General features: G+C 42.4%; 1 protein-coding gene and 1 long non-coding RNA gene across 14 annotated transcripts in view; one reads left to right on the forward strand and one right to left on the reverse strand.

The window, feature by feature from the left end:
- Nucleotides 1–14,361, reverse strand: part of NFIX (nuclear factor I X) — a 1,024,880-nt gene that overhangs the window by 746,140 nt on the left and 264,379 nt on the right. The gene's annotated exons all lie outside the window — the stretch shown is intronic.
- Nucleotides 7,476–14,361, forward strand: part of LOC138293000 (uncharacterized) — a 64,067-nt gene continuing 57,181 nt past the window's right edge. Inside the window, exons 1-2 of the long non-coding RNA XR_011202869.1 lie at nt 7,476–7,606; nt 8,348–8,518. This is a non-coding gene — a long non-coding RNA (uncharacterized lncRNA). The remainder of the gene's footprint in view (nt 7,607–8,347; nt 8,519–14,361) is intronic.

Genomic DNA, 14,361 nt, shown 5'->3' on the forward strand with positions numbered 1-14,361 from the left:
TTTAGATAGGCCCCAGCCTGCGCTCAGACGTGACAGCAGTGGGTGAGAATTTGCAATTCAATCTTATGTTTGTCTATTGATACAGTAGATTCAATTTATGAGAATTACTGCTATAAAAACAGTCTGCTACAGACATCTCTCCAATGTCTTATTCCCCAGAGCAGCAATACCGTATAAGAACATTCTGTTTGAAAGACCTCTTTTCAATGTCACTGCCTGTCCTTTGGCATGAAAAACGTTCTCCGATAAGAACATCTTTCCACATCGGCAGCTTGTCCCTTCTTGAACATGTCTCCACAGCCCCAGTCTATCCCTCCATGATCATTACAGCACAACAGTTGTCCCACTCCAACTGCGTCAGTATGAATATAAGAATATTTCATCATCAGAACACCTCAAGCTGCAATCCCAGTAGCTTCTCCTGAACATATTAATAACTTCTGTTTGTGTACAGCATTTTAGGTGTTGTAAAGAGAGGTGCTACTATTACCCTTCTTAGGTCGAACGTGCAAGCGCTTTGACCTGTTTTAAGTATTGTGGGCTTTCAACCATGCCCACCGCATGCCCATCACTTTCACTCATTCGTGGGCTTGCCTTTCAAAAATCCATTGACGTCATTGGTAAATGCTTTCCGTTTGTGCTGCCTTGGGGCGGTTTGGTTACCACCTTGGAACTTGGACATCACCTTGTCACATGGATAATTGCACGATTGCCGATATGTTTGACTGTGTGCGAACTTCTTTTTCCTTTTGTGTCTCTCCTTTGCGCTAATGGCAGCCGTGGCGCTTTGAATCAGCTCGCTTATGTCAACTGTTTTACTTTTCATTTTCAATTTATGTGGCAAGAAAAGTCCTGTTAGGAATTTACAACGCTAATAGCTCTAACTCGAGCAAATGCGAGACCCATTGCAAAATGCTTGTTCTTCCATGAATGAGAGGCAAAGTTGCACTACCAAAATTCAACCTCATGAATTCCTAATCTCAAAAAGACATAAACATTTATCTAGTGCCCCAGCCAATTCCTAGATGATTGACCCCCCACAGTGGAAAGGAGTGGGTAATTCAGGGCGCTGGTGCAGTTGTTGCAGTCAGTTTAGCCTATCCTCAGTGAACTGCAGCTACTCTCGCAACAGTGCCAGAGCCTGACATTGATGCACATAATAAGCCCTAGAAGGACTTGCAGACTGGGCCTCGATGGCCCCCAATCTAAAGCCTTTAAAGCAGACATGTACTATAGCTGAGGAAAATAATGTTCCTCAGGTCAGTTTGGAGGACAGCATCCGGTTTTCAACATATAGGAAGGCACTGGTGACATTAATGCGCGTAATCAGTGTGGTACTCTTTGAAGCACTGTCCAGAGAAACCTAGTACTTACCCAATTCAGTGGAGATGGATAGTGTTCGATAGTGCTTAATATGTAAATAAAAATGTGCCGGTGCCCAAATTTCTCCTCTGAAACATGCGGCTGCTGCAATTAAATGTGCGAGCACAGAATAATGAGGCAGCGTAAACCTGAAGCCATCTCGGGCCTCTTTAATCAATTTACAGCCACTCCCTGCCTCTTCAGCTCACTCTTGCAGCTTTCTGTTGTCTCTCTGTGATGCCTTTTCGTTTTTCTCTTCCTCTTTCTTTCCATGTGTGTCTCTTGTTCGCAGTAGATGCTTGAGGCAGAAAAAATAGTGCTGGTCCTCAAAAATAAGGGCTGGTCCCCGCACTGGAAACCACGGGCTCAAATGAAGCACTGGTGTTTGAGCTCCAGTAGAATTTGTACTGTGAGAACTGTTTTAGGAGCCCCAGGACAATCATGGGTTATTGGACTTGAACTGTGTCAATTGAAGTTGTTTTTTTTTTTTGATAGGGTGCCCCTTAGTCACCTTAACACTTGATTTAAAACTGCACACCAAATATCCCTTCATTAGTTGACCCTCAGGATAATGAGACAGAGCAGAACAAGGCTTAAGGACGGAGGGGTTGTGGGGAAGAAACTCAGCAGAAACAGTAACACTCTAAACCACCATTAGCCCAACCATTTACTGTAGAACGAAAATATACTTTATTCTACGCAGAGCTAATCACCCAAGAAATGAACACAGAGTAATCACAAGCAAGGTAAAATAGGCTTTTCACACTAAACAACTCCTGCCTACTGTCTGTGAAGTTGGGTTTTCATAATCAATAAGCCACTCCCTATTATCTTTAACGCAGATTTTCCCAGTTAACAAACCCAGCATGCATATTTTGACAGAGGTTTTCACAAGCAAAAGAGCACAATCTTTTGCCTTTAATAAAGGGGTTTTCCACAACCATTCACAGCCTATCAGCTTTCTCAGTTTATGTGGCACGCGGGGCATGTAGGATATAATGTTATCTTTCTTGAAACACTGTTCACAAGCAGACACTCAAAAGCTCACAAAAAGCAAGGCATTACATCCAAATATCACCATAACCGCTGGACAGTCTTGGAAGAGCGTGAAAGAGTTGAAAGTTCACCACCTCACTTGCAACCTCACCAATCTCTTCCGGTACAGGTAGGAGGACCGAGGACACTCAAGGTCATTTGGGGGGAAGCCAAGGGCACACACTGAAAGTCCAAGGTTGGCAATAGTTCCTTGTATGTCTGATACCCCCAGGCCTCCCAGCGAAAGTAGATATATGCCCTTCTACCACAAAAGTAGTTCGCTCTTCTAGATAGTGTCCCACCGCCCGGGACACTTCCGGCACCCTACTTATTGCGAGTTAGCCTCTCAAGGCAGATTAGCACTTACAGCAGGGTCAGGGTCGAAGATCCTTGTCAGCGGAGGCGAGAGCTCGGTTTGGGAATGCAGTCCGGTAATTTCCTGTATCCAGCAGATAGTTCCTCTTTCTCCAGGAGTCTTCAGCTCTTCTTACAGGGAATTTCTTTACAAACCTGGCATGGTATCTGTCTTTGGAACTCAAAACGCTTCTTGCCCACACTGCTGGGTGGAGTATGGACAGTATCAATGAGAAATCTTTGCAGCACTATGCTGGGGTTTCTGCCCAGTATTTATCCTTGGGTGGCAGGTGTGATTTACAAAGCGCCTCATTGTTTTGGGTTGCCTCTAGTTTATGGGATTTGGGCAGTTTCACAAAGGATGCTCCATTCGAGGTTTTTACCTAGTCTAAAGAGTAGGAAGAGGGGTGGACTTGTATAGGCTTTCACAGAATTTGGAAACCAAATTACAAAGGAGGGAGAGACATTATCAATGTCCATTACACACATATATGTCAACTGTGACACAGGGTAAGCAGGAGGGTCCAGGGGTATCCTTTGCACATTAAAGGTGAATAATCCCCCACCTCTCTTCAAGGGACAGACAGAAGTGTTCCAAAATGTCCTTCAATCTAGAAAAAAACATAAGCAGACGCACCTTCAACTTGTGCGTTATTCAATCACCAGAGTTCCAAGTCAGACTCCTGTTCCCATTCTAATAAGCACAATACACAACACCCAGCACTCCATGCTCCCCCATTCACTCGCCTGCAGTGTAAACATTCATTCTCCAGCCATGGCTCGGGTCCATGGTGCAAGGAACTCAGCTGCGTGCGACTGTACAGATCGTTTTCTAGGAGACATCAGTAGGCTTCTCTCCTCGGTTACTGTACCATTTGCTGTTAAACCTGCTAGCCCCTCTAAGCTCAGTGAGAAGGCACTAGTCACTCTGGGAGAGGCGTTCAGTTTGCACGCCTCTCCGGACCTCAGAGTCATATTGTGGGGTCTCATGTTATTACAGAGTCTTCGGTGAACATACATGATTGTTGTGTTCACTGAGATAGAAAATAAAACATCTGGAGGTATCTAGTGACTTTTCTGGTAGCATAACACCGTGCAGTGGTGCACTCTCCTAAATTATGCAAGGTACATTTCTGTTGCAACAGGAGCTTTTTAGAATTTCATATTATCTGGCCTGTCATTGAAAAGTGTATTTGTACAAGCTTTCTCGCCAAGTAATTTTACCATTTGGTGGCCCACAACCATGAGCATGAGCTATGTAAAGCTCATAGATCCCGGGAGCATTGAGAAAAACACAACAGCGACCTTCACAAAATAACTTTGCTTTGCCTAGAGTCGCGGACCACTAGCAAGAAAATCCTGTATTGCCTTTGCAATTGTTAGCTCCAATAGGATCTGGCGTAATAGCAAGACATACATTTGGTCTTTTCCGGACAGAGGATGTGTAAGAACAAGGAGCAGCCACAGGGTCCATCATCCTAAAGTATTTATCAGTGACACAGAGGAGGAGGAGGTGTGGGTGTTAGTAGATTATGTTAAAATCTGCCAAAATTAAAATCTCAAAACAGGAATGAAATGATTAGGATAATTTTGAAAAATTCAACCGTAGTCAGAGGAGTGTTAAAAGGGGTCATCCGAGGTAGAGAAAACCAGTTCTCTTTAGCCAGTCCTGCCTCCCTAATATCCCCAACAATTAGCATTCTACAATATTGCTATATTTGAGGACATTAGCCGAGGTTTTGAGATATATGGAGCAATCATTCACTGGACGGTCCCTTACAGGTAAAGGAAGATTTGTCAGCGGTACAAATAATTATTGAAGCAGCATTGTGTTAATAACTGGATAGAGCAGCTGCAGTAAGAGCCCTAATCTCAGAGTAGACACTGTCCGGGAGGTTGATAAAAGTGCCACCTTTTCGCCAGCTCGAACTGACACAACAAATACATAATTCTATAAAGTTCTTATCCATGGTGTCCCTTTCACATTTCTTATGGGCATTTTAATCAGGGAAGAAAACATATAGATGTTTTTTGCATATTTAATGAAACAGGATGGGCGGCCCATGGGCCTAAGGCGAGCTTTGAAGTGCCTAGATAGGGCAGTGTCCTGCTCCAGCATGGGAAAGGCTCAATTATCCTCCCACATTCAGTAAGAATGTTTTTTTCACTTGTTAGATAGCATAAATGACCTCACTGCTAAAAAAAAAATGCAATCTGATTTCCAAAGGGCCAGTAAGGTGAAGTTAGGTGTAACGCTTCCCTTACACATCTGATGCATCACTCCATTGTGATTGGAGAACTTTGCTGCTAATGATTCCAGGGAAGGACTGAACAACAACATCCTACCAGATCGAAAGCCTTAACAGTGTTGGTCTTTTCAGGAGCTTGATATGGTATAGGCTGGTAGGTATCAGTACTGCTCTTCTGGAAAATCAAGCATGATGATGCTCATGTGATCATTGTGGAAAGAACCACGGGACTACCAAGCATGTCACTGGCCTTCTAAACTCAAAACAAGGGATCCTCCTTTGATTAAAAAAATTATGCAAGTGAGCTTGGCTTACTAACACATCAGAACAAAACAATGGGGTAACCCAATGGACCGCATGACCTGGGTATAGTTTAGTATAGACAACAAAATGGTCTGGTCGGGACAACAATTTCTATGGAAAAAATAAAAAAAGAAATACAACACCACAACCAAATTCGCAATATATTTTATTGGGGTCCTTGTATAGTATTCAAGTCATTCAAATCATAATATCGGTTGCTCCATTAGGTGACAGAAAGAGCAAAAAAGGTACTCGTTCGGTGTGACAAGTGACAAATATTTACAAGTACAGAATGAATGGCAGTGCAAAGAAGGGACATTGTTTCCTTTTTTCCGCAGAAACCGCCATGCGCCGATTTATGTCTCGCTTGCTGTTTGACTGAAAAGGTTTTCCTAGTTTAAGTTGTTTTCCTGACAGGGCCATTTTGTTGTCTATACTAATATATAGTACTAATATACTAACAGAACAACCTGGCTGACATGACACGGGCATCCAGCGGCAGGGAAGCGTCATACTACTCACCAAAGAGTTAGAAAACACTCTATTGGGCATGCACCTACATTACAGCATTGCTTCCACAAAATGGCTGACAAAAAACACCGAGTTACCCGTTCAGTTGTTTCAGTTGGCAACTTTTCAACAGCCAAATATCGCCATAGGATGTGATATATTTAATTTGAAAAGAAAAAGAAAGTCTATACAAACCAAAATTAGCTTAATTTTCCAGGGTGAGGTTACTTGTTCTATGTAGTTAGTTCAGAAACTGGTGACATCTATTTTGGAAAGGAGCAAAGAACAAAATAGGTACTTCTGCGAAGGAGCGACAGTGGGAATCGTGCTGCTCTCCGTTTTTTATCACCATCGTGGTGATGCATACACTTTGCACGGAATGTAGGATAATGGAAGCCGACCGTGCCCGTATTGTGTAACACTGCAAATGTCAGACACCACCTGCTGGCAATCTACTTGATGAAATGGGATATTCTAGGACAGACGTTGGAGGCATTCTAGATATCAAATGAGAGGCACACTTGAGTTTAAATTTGAGAACTCCTAGGTCTGCAATGGGAGGTCATTCTAGGGCAAAGTTCGGACTGGAGGTAATCTAAGGCTGAAAATGAAGGCTTTATCAGAAGAAATAAGGGTATTTCGAGGTCTGCAATATGTCTTATTGGAGAGTTGGAAAAAGAGGCCTTGTAGGTCTGAAATTGCAGAGATACTAATACTGAAATTAGAAGCTTTCTAAAGCTCACATTTGAAGTGTTATAGATATGTAATTGAAGGTATTTCAGGGCTGAAGCTCAAGGTTTATTAGGGCTGAAAATGGAAGCATTCTATGGCTTAAACTAAAGACATTCTAAGGCCAAAATTACAGTCTTCACAAATCGGAACAGGAAAGAATATGATGGCTCGTAGAAAACACGTTAGAACAAAAAGGTGCTCTAATTGGGAAATTTCCATTGCTGAAATAGGGCATGGTATGGCTTACTTGAGTAAAAGTCTGGGGCTCTGATAAGTATGGTGGAGCTAAACTAAAAGACGTTCTTGGGCTCAAACCAGATGCATTTTCAGACTCAAATCGAATAAATTCTAGAGTTCCTTTTATGAGACAATTTGGTGTTCAGATGAAAATTCTAGAGCTCACATGAAAGCCTTTAGCATCCTTCAGTAGGATTCATGCTATGACTCAAATGGAGATATTCTAGGGTTCGAATGAGAGGCATTCTGTGACTCACATGAGAGTATGCATTTTAAGGCTAAGTGGAAAGTTCTTAATGGATCTGACAGGACATTCTAAGCTTCAAATCATGTACTTTTTGAGGCTCAGGTGGGAGGCATTCCTTAGCTCTAATACGGGGGTCTCCAACCAGTCGATCGGGAGCCCCGATATCCTATAAGTAGCTTGTGCTTCAACATCTCTTTTTAGCCCATCTTTATTGTTTTGCTTAAATTAAGGCCTCGTTTCAGTGCATGTCGCCCTCACCCAAATCAGATGCTCAGGTTTGCTGAACTGAGCTTAGCTTGGGCGAGGAGGGGTGAAATCACTGCCAAAAGCTCAGCACAAGCAGTATTAGACTGCACACGGGAAACCCCGCTGTCTGCCTTCAGTAGCTCGGCAGCGAACTTCCATCCTGCACAACCTGTGTGGCTGGAGAAGCAGAGAGGCGGAGCAGCAGTTTCCACAACAAGGTCTCATTATGAGGCCCAGGACTTTGATTTGCATTCCACGCAGGTGGAGCGGCGCTCGGATCAAGAGCACGGGCAGTGCAAACCTGGACACCCCGACTTCCTAGATGTGAGAGGTACTTCATTATTTAAAAAAAATCAGTGGGAAATTTCAAATGGAAGAGGAAAAAAGTGGAACGCGGCTTTCATTTAATCTGAAACACTGCCTTCATTTAATCATTGTGACTACAAGGGCCTAGTCACATTGATGAAATAAAAGCAGCGTGATAAGGCACTTCACTCAAATCGTCATTTTGCTCATGTATTTGCTCCTCGCCAATCGTTGAGTTGCTTTTGTTTTATTACATTACCTCAGAATTAACCCCGGTTCTACGTCAGAGTTTATCACATAATTCACAGTTTTATGTGTATCAGCTGTATTGGTAGCAAGCACTGAGCAGCCTGACTTTTCTTTGTTTATTCAGCTTTTTCTACCAATGGCTGTGTGAACTGATTTGTGCTTATTTCCCTTGTATGTGTTAATTCTTGCACTCTGAATAGAGGAGTCAGTTTGAAAAGCCGACGTGGCCTCACAATCATAGGCGCCCTATTTGGAAATGGGGAACCAGGTGCGAGTCTCAATGTTGGCTTAAACCTTGTCATTCTTGTGCCTACAAAAAAGTAAACACTACCTTGTGTAATGTGGCTGCTGCTCACGTAAAGCTTCCCAGTGGCTCTGGGTAGAGGTCATGTTATACAAAACTGCAAACAAGCGTTTCCTTTTTTATATCCCTTTAAAATACTGAGATTGAAATTTTGTTATTTACTGTCCTCAAATGTCCACTTCAAGCTTCTTTCTTCTTCACTGTATGTTTCAGACTAGGTTCACCTTCTTACTCAAGGACCGGCCTGTTCGCAAGGCAGACCAGATGGGGGCCGCATACAACGCCTTCCTTGGTCAGGACGAAAGCCTTGCCGCGCAGAGCCAGCGAAAATGGTAGACACGGATTGGAGGACGACCTTTGAACCAGTCAATGCGGTCACACCAGGTGAATGTAAAAAGGGAGCCATGGAAAGCAACCTCACAAGCTGCAGCAGAACTGTTGATGTACAATGTAACAACTCTCTGAATGTGTTGTAATAAACTGCCGCCATTTTAATCCCAGCGAAAACTCGCGTGATTTATGAACAAAAGGAACAGGGAGCATGCTGGTGAAGCATGGCGCTAGCTGGTTGGGCGGTGAGTCCTTGCACACATGGGAGGGGGTTGATTAGAATCTGAGATTGCCTGAAGTGTCACTGCAAGACGCCTGTGAACCGTCAGCATTCACCACTTGAAGAGACTCTGGGCCATATGTATGAACACATTTTCCCATAGACACAAAATGGGTAAAACCGTTTGATAGATCTGGCCCTCCATCCATAAGCTCTACACTTTCTGAGGAGGGTGCGCACTGCCATGTTTTCCCTTTGGGCATTTGGATCGTACACAGGTCGCTTCGAAGGTTCTTATCTCAGGCTGACGGTGGCTGCAATATGTCCCAAGAGAAGCTGCCACAGTTATGTCTCTCAGAAACATTCCCAAATGCCTAATCAAGGTGATAATTTCAGAGGGAAGCATTGTAACAAACTGTATATATGGAAATTAGGCTTAAAGTCAATGAAGCTGACTGTGTGGGCTGTCTGGGAGCAATGCGCAATTTGCTTGGCTCTGGTAGCTCACAATGGTTTTCATTGATCAGAAGTAGCTCTCACTACAGAAAAGGTTGGAGGCCCCTGCTTTAGTAGGATGGATTAAAGACCCAAACAAAGGTACCAATGCAAAGGATTTTTATGGCTCAAATGGAAGGCATGTTGGCCTGAAATAAGTGATACTCTGGCTCCAATTAGACGCAGTCTAAAGCTCAAATGTGAGGCTGGCAAGGGTTCATCTGAGAGATATTCTCTGGCCTAGAAGAAAATATTCTAAAGCTATAATTAGAGGAATTTTAAGGCTGAAATAAGAAGTAGTGTAGGGATAAAATGAAGTGCAAGAAGCTTTTGGGGCACAAAAACATTTTTTGAAGCTCACAAAGCAGACATTTGAGGTTCAAATCAGAGATTCTGAATAAGAGTGAAATTGTTTTGTTGCTCAAATGTCACCAGAGTTTTTCCTTCAGCACAAGAGGACTTTGATTACTTAAATTAGAACATACATCGCGCTGGAGCTCAAACAATTACTTTTTATTCAAATATAAACTTAAGTGAGGTGTAGAGCAGTAACCATGCTCTAAAATGTGTCACTGAAATCATCATCTGATGTCCTTGTGTTCAAACTAGGGAGTGGCACTAGACTATCGTTTCAGAATATTGACTGACATAAATAGTGTCTTCAAACACCACCCAGTTGGTGTTAGTCATAGAACATCTATACACAACGAGGCAATATTTTTGTAAATTCTGACATATAACCTCAAATAGGAGGCAGCCTACAGATCAAATTACAGGTTTGTAATATCCTTAAGAAAGGGGGCATTCTGCCACTGAAACTAGCAGCCTTTTGTAATACACACGTCTGAGGCTTTAATGTTGGCATTATGCGCCTTAAATTGGGACTTTTTGGGCTTTAGGATGTGTCCTTCTTGGCCCAAATAAGGGATTCTATGGCTCAAATTAACTAGTTTGTGGCTTCCAGACAGAGAGATCCTCTGGCTTAAGTGCCATAAGAATTTCCTAGGTTCCAAAAAAGGCAACGAAAGAGCTTGCATTTTATAATATTGAGGCTCAAATGAAGGGCATTTTGGGACACAAACCAAACTTTACTATCGCTTAACTGTGAAATATGATTGGGTTCAGTGAAAGGCAAAGTGTGTTTCGAATGAACGGTATTGTAAGTTTGGAGAATAGCCAATAAAGGGGCTCAAAGGATATTTCTGAAAGCATATAACAAATGAGAGCGAGCCCTGAACCCCAAAGCTTTCCAGGAGTTCAGATGATGGTCATGTTGGTACCCTCTAAACTACATCATGCATAGGATTATGTATAAGGGCCAATCACACACACACACACACACACACACACACATACGTGCACGCACACAGGGCCGACTTGAGTGCTTGAGAGAAGGTTGCGCTGCTGCTTGTGATGCGCCTTTCTTTGTGGGAGGAGCTTCCACTGGCGTTGTCTGTGGTGAACCTGTAATGTGTGTGGGTGAAGCGTGTACAGTTGCTACATGTGCTTGTATGTTATTTGCATTTGTTGTATGTTAGGTGCAACAGCGAGGAATGTCTGAAATGCTGCTACCTGTGCTGTTTCTGCTGTGCAGGAGCGACACTTAAATTGATATTTCTATACTGTTACTTTTCTTTGAGCCTGAATTATTGAAGCTTGCACTGTCGATGCTGTTTTGTTGTATCTGTTCTGGATGCGAGAAACATCCACATTATTATGTCTGTATCATTTGTATGGGGGTGAGCGTGTGCTTCTGCTCAACACCCTATACCTGATCTGCTAGTGTGAGGGAAGTATGCAATGCAGCCTCCCTTACTGCAGGTGCTTTGCGTGTTGGCTACATATTGCTGCATGTGTCATGCCTGTTCTCTGTGTGAGCTCAATAACCTCCTCCTAGCGTTAGAATGCTTGCATTGGTTTCTGCCTTTCCGGTGCCATCTATGTATGTGCAGCTTGTGCTGTTATGTGTGCTGTGCCTTGGATGCAGGGCTGGCTTTAGGGCTGGTGGCGCCCTGTGCGATAGTCTTTTTTTGGCGCCCCCACCCACTCCATGACCAACTCCTCGGAATCCCTTACTACCACTCGCAAATGTGCCCTTCATCTCTCCATACCCCCCATTTCACATACATTCATTTGTTTTAAAGCGCTTATAAAGGCTGGCTTTACTAATCCACTCAGTTATCCACATAAAATATTGTTCTGTTCTTTGATGGTGAGTCAAAGCTGCCGCTAGACAAAACTCCCATCCCATCTCTCTCCCCAGCAGGAACTTTAATCACAAGAGGTATCTTGACATTTTAATTGTTTACTGAAGACTGGACCCACAAGGAACTTTTCGGCAGGTGCCTTTAGTTCATAAGTTTCGTAAGTTATTGAGGAACACAGCCCCCCTCCCCCATGAGGTCAGCGCCCCGAATCCAGGTCAGCACCTGGTGCGGCCGCACCACTCTCACCGCTCTAAAGCTGGCCCTGCTTGTGTGTGAGTGTTGCTTGCAATCTGCCCAATCCTGCTTGTGAGCTTCACCACGACCGTGAACACTACAACCTCATAGACCTACAACTTTACGAAACAAAATGCACCTCCTAGTATAAACTGACATCATTTGAGCATCACAGACAAACACTTCACAGCTCCATCTGAACATCAGTGTGCAGGGAGATTTGGCGGATTCCCACCAAAAATAAAGCATGAAACGTAGGACGTAAGGAAAACACATTACAATATATAAAAATAAAATGCGATTGCAGATGGTCCGAACAATAGATCTGCAGGGCTCGGAACAGCAACCGCTCAGTCTGTTTATTGTTGGGCAGTGATGTCACAATCTAGCAATTATGTGCGCGCCAAACCACAAAACACTAATAACAGAAGAAACCAACTGGCATGAGTTATATAAGGCACTCCACTGTACTTTTTGTAATTAAATTAATTAAAAAAATAAAACAATGGCCCGGCGAGCAAAAAAAGCACCCTTTCATCACTCATGGTTGCAAGAGGTACAAAGCCCATACAGCGAGAAAGAACTTGAAATCTGAAAAAATGATAGGAAACAAAGACACCAAAAGTGATTTTTTGCCAAAACGGTGTGAAACGTGTTTCCACAAATTAGTTTCTCCAGTTTCCTATGATGGGTTGAGTTTATGAAATAATAACGTACAAAGAAACAAAAGGCGAACACACAAAAAGCAATTGACTTCAGAGAGGGTAAAACAAATGCTGACCTCGGAGAGCCCACTCGAGAGAAAAGAAGAGGTAGAGACAGAACCCCCAAAATAAAAGGAGACTGGTTGCAGTCAGCAGCTGTTCTCAAACAAAAGTGCAGAAACAAAGGCTCAGTGGCACAATACGCCAAAAGGGATTGACGCAAACCCTTCCCAAATATGCGTAAAAACAACAAAAACACTTGAAAGGGAATGCCCATGCGAACACAGTTGTCCACTGTATACCTAAAGGTCGGAAGGGAAATGCACGAAGGGTACATGGAAAGTGGGAATCACCCGACAGAGAGAAAGATACAAAAGAAAGGGGCAAAAGAAAAGAGAAATTGTAAGACAAATCAATAAACTTGCATAACAATAACGAAAAGAGACTAACAAATGCTCGACGAATAAAAAATAATAATACATAAAATATAATAAAAAAGGAAATACTGAAAAAAACATTCAAAAGGGAGATTCTCAGAAGTGGACTTTCAACTTTGATGGTCAGCACAACGTTCTAATACCAGAATTATATAATTCATTATGAGATGGGCTTTTTAAAAGGTGTGCAAAGAGTTGTATGACCATCTAATAGAAAACTGTAAATTATTCCAGTTCTATTGTTAGAACGCTGACAAATACATTGCTGATATGCAACAGAATTAAAACCTCCATTGCAACCTTGCTATGTGCATTTACAAGCACACCCTGTTCCTCATTGCTTCTCTCTCCAAAATGTCTCATTTCTACCTTTCAGTCCTCCTTAACTGGGTTTACTGTGTTCTTTAAACATATTCCTTACATCAGCAGTAGTTTGTAGGATATCAAGCACAACACCAATTCATAAGAACTTACAATTCTTCCACCACACTTGCCAGGCCAAAAACAACATGGTGTATGTAGCATAGGTCTACATTGTACTACGTATCCAGGGTGGAACTGGCCTACAGGGCAATCAGGCAGTGCCCCACGGGCTGATCCGTCAGGCCAGGTGTGGGCCATATTTTTTGGCTGTTGATTTCCCTGATGTTAAAACAAACATTGCCTACAGCAAGCTCAATTACATGTATTCTTCTATACCTAGCAAAACACTTATCTTTACAAGTTAAAAACTGCCTCAACTTGCAAACGTGGGCCACATGTTTAGCTAATTAATTCACTTATTAGGTCCACTTTTGTTTTGGTCACCAGGCCTATTTTTGGTCCCAGTCTGACCCTGAACATGTCCTATAGTTTATAAAATGTAATCTCAATTCTTCTCCAGTCGGAGAAAAGGAAAGTTTCCAACAAATTTATGGCAAGACATTTTGAAATAGAATGAGCAAACGACTCTCCAGAATGAGCCTGTCTTCCTCGAATTTACCTAATTTCAGCTGCTTAAATAGAAAAAAAATGTTAATCACAGTAAAAAAGTAAGAACTTTCAAGTCACAATTTATTTCCGATTGGATCAATCTTAGCCTACTTTAGGCTCGCTCAACCCCTCTTCCCTACCCGAGAAAAGTGAGAATGTGTTTTTAACTCAAATTATCAAGATTAAAAAAAAAAAAAATGTTCTTGGGGAGCAAAAAACTGGTACTGAAGGCAAAATATGACAAAACAATGCACGGACGTAGTCAAAGTACTTACAATATATTTTTCAAGAATACCATTTTCTTTGAAAATCAGTATCAAAACCTTCCATGATTATGAAAGTGAACATTAAAATGCCCTCTTTGCAATGACAGAACTGCATCAAACCAGACCTTCAGTGTAATGTGCCCTCTTAGTTCCCAATTCTGTGCCTCTAAACTTTTTCAGTGGAAAATACATTTTCCCTTTCGTAAAAAATGTGACCAATGTTTTAATGCTAAGCCTTACTTTCTAATGAGATCTTTTCTTTTTGGATCAATACGATTGAAAACTAGATTAGCCTTTATTGCTTGCTGGGAAATGGAACTACAAGATGTGGGTGATGCTGTTAAAAGAAAACAGAATGTGGA

Source organism: Pleurodeles waltl, chromosome 4_2, assembly GCF_031143425.1.
Source record: "Pleurodeles waltl isolate 20211129_DDA chromosome 4_2, aPleWal1.hap1.20221129, whole genome shotgun sequence".
Lineage (NCBI taxonomy): Eukaryota > Metazoa > Chordata > Amphibia > Caudata > Salamandridae > Pleurodeles > Pleurodeles waltl.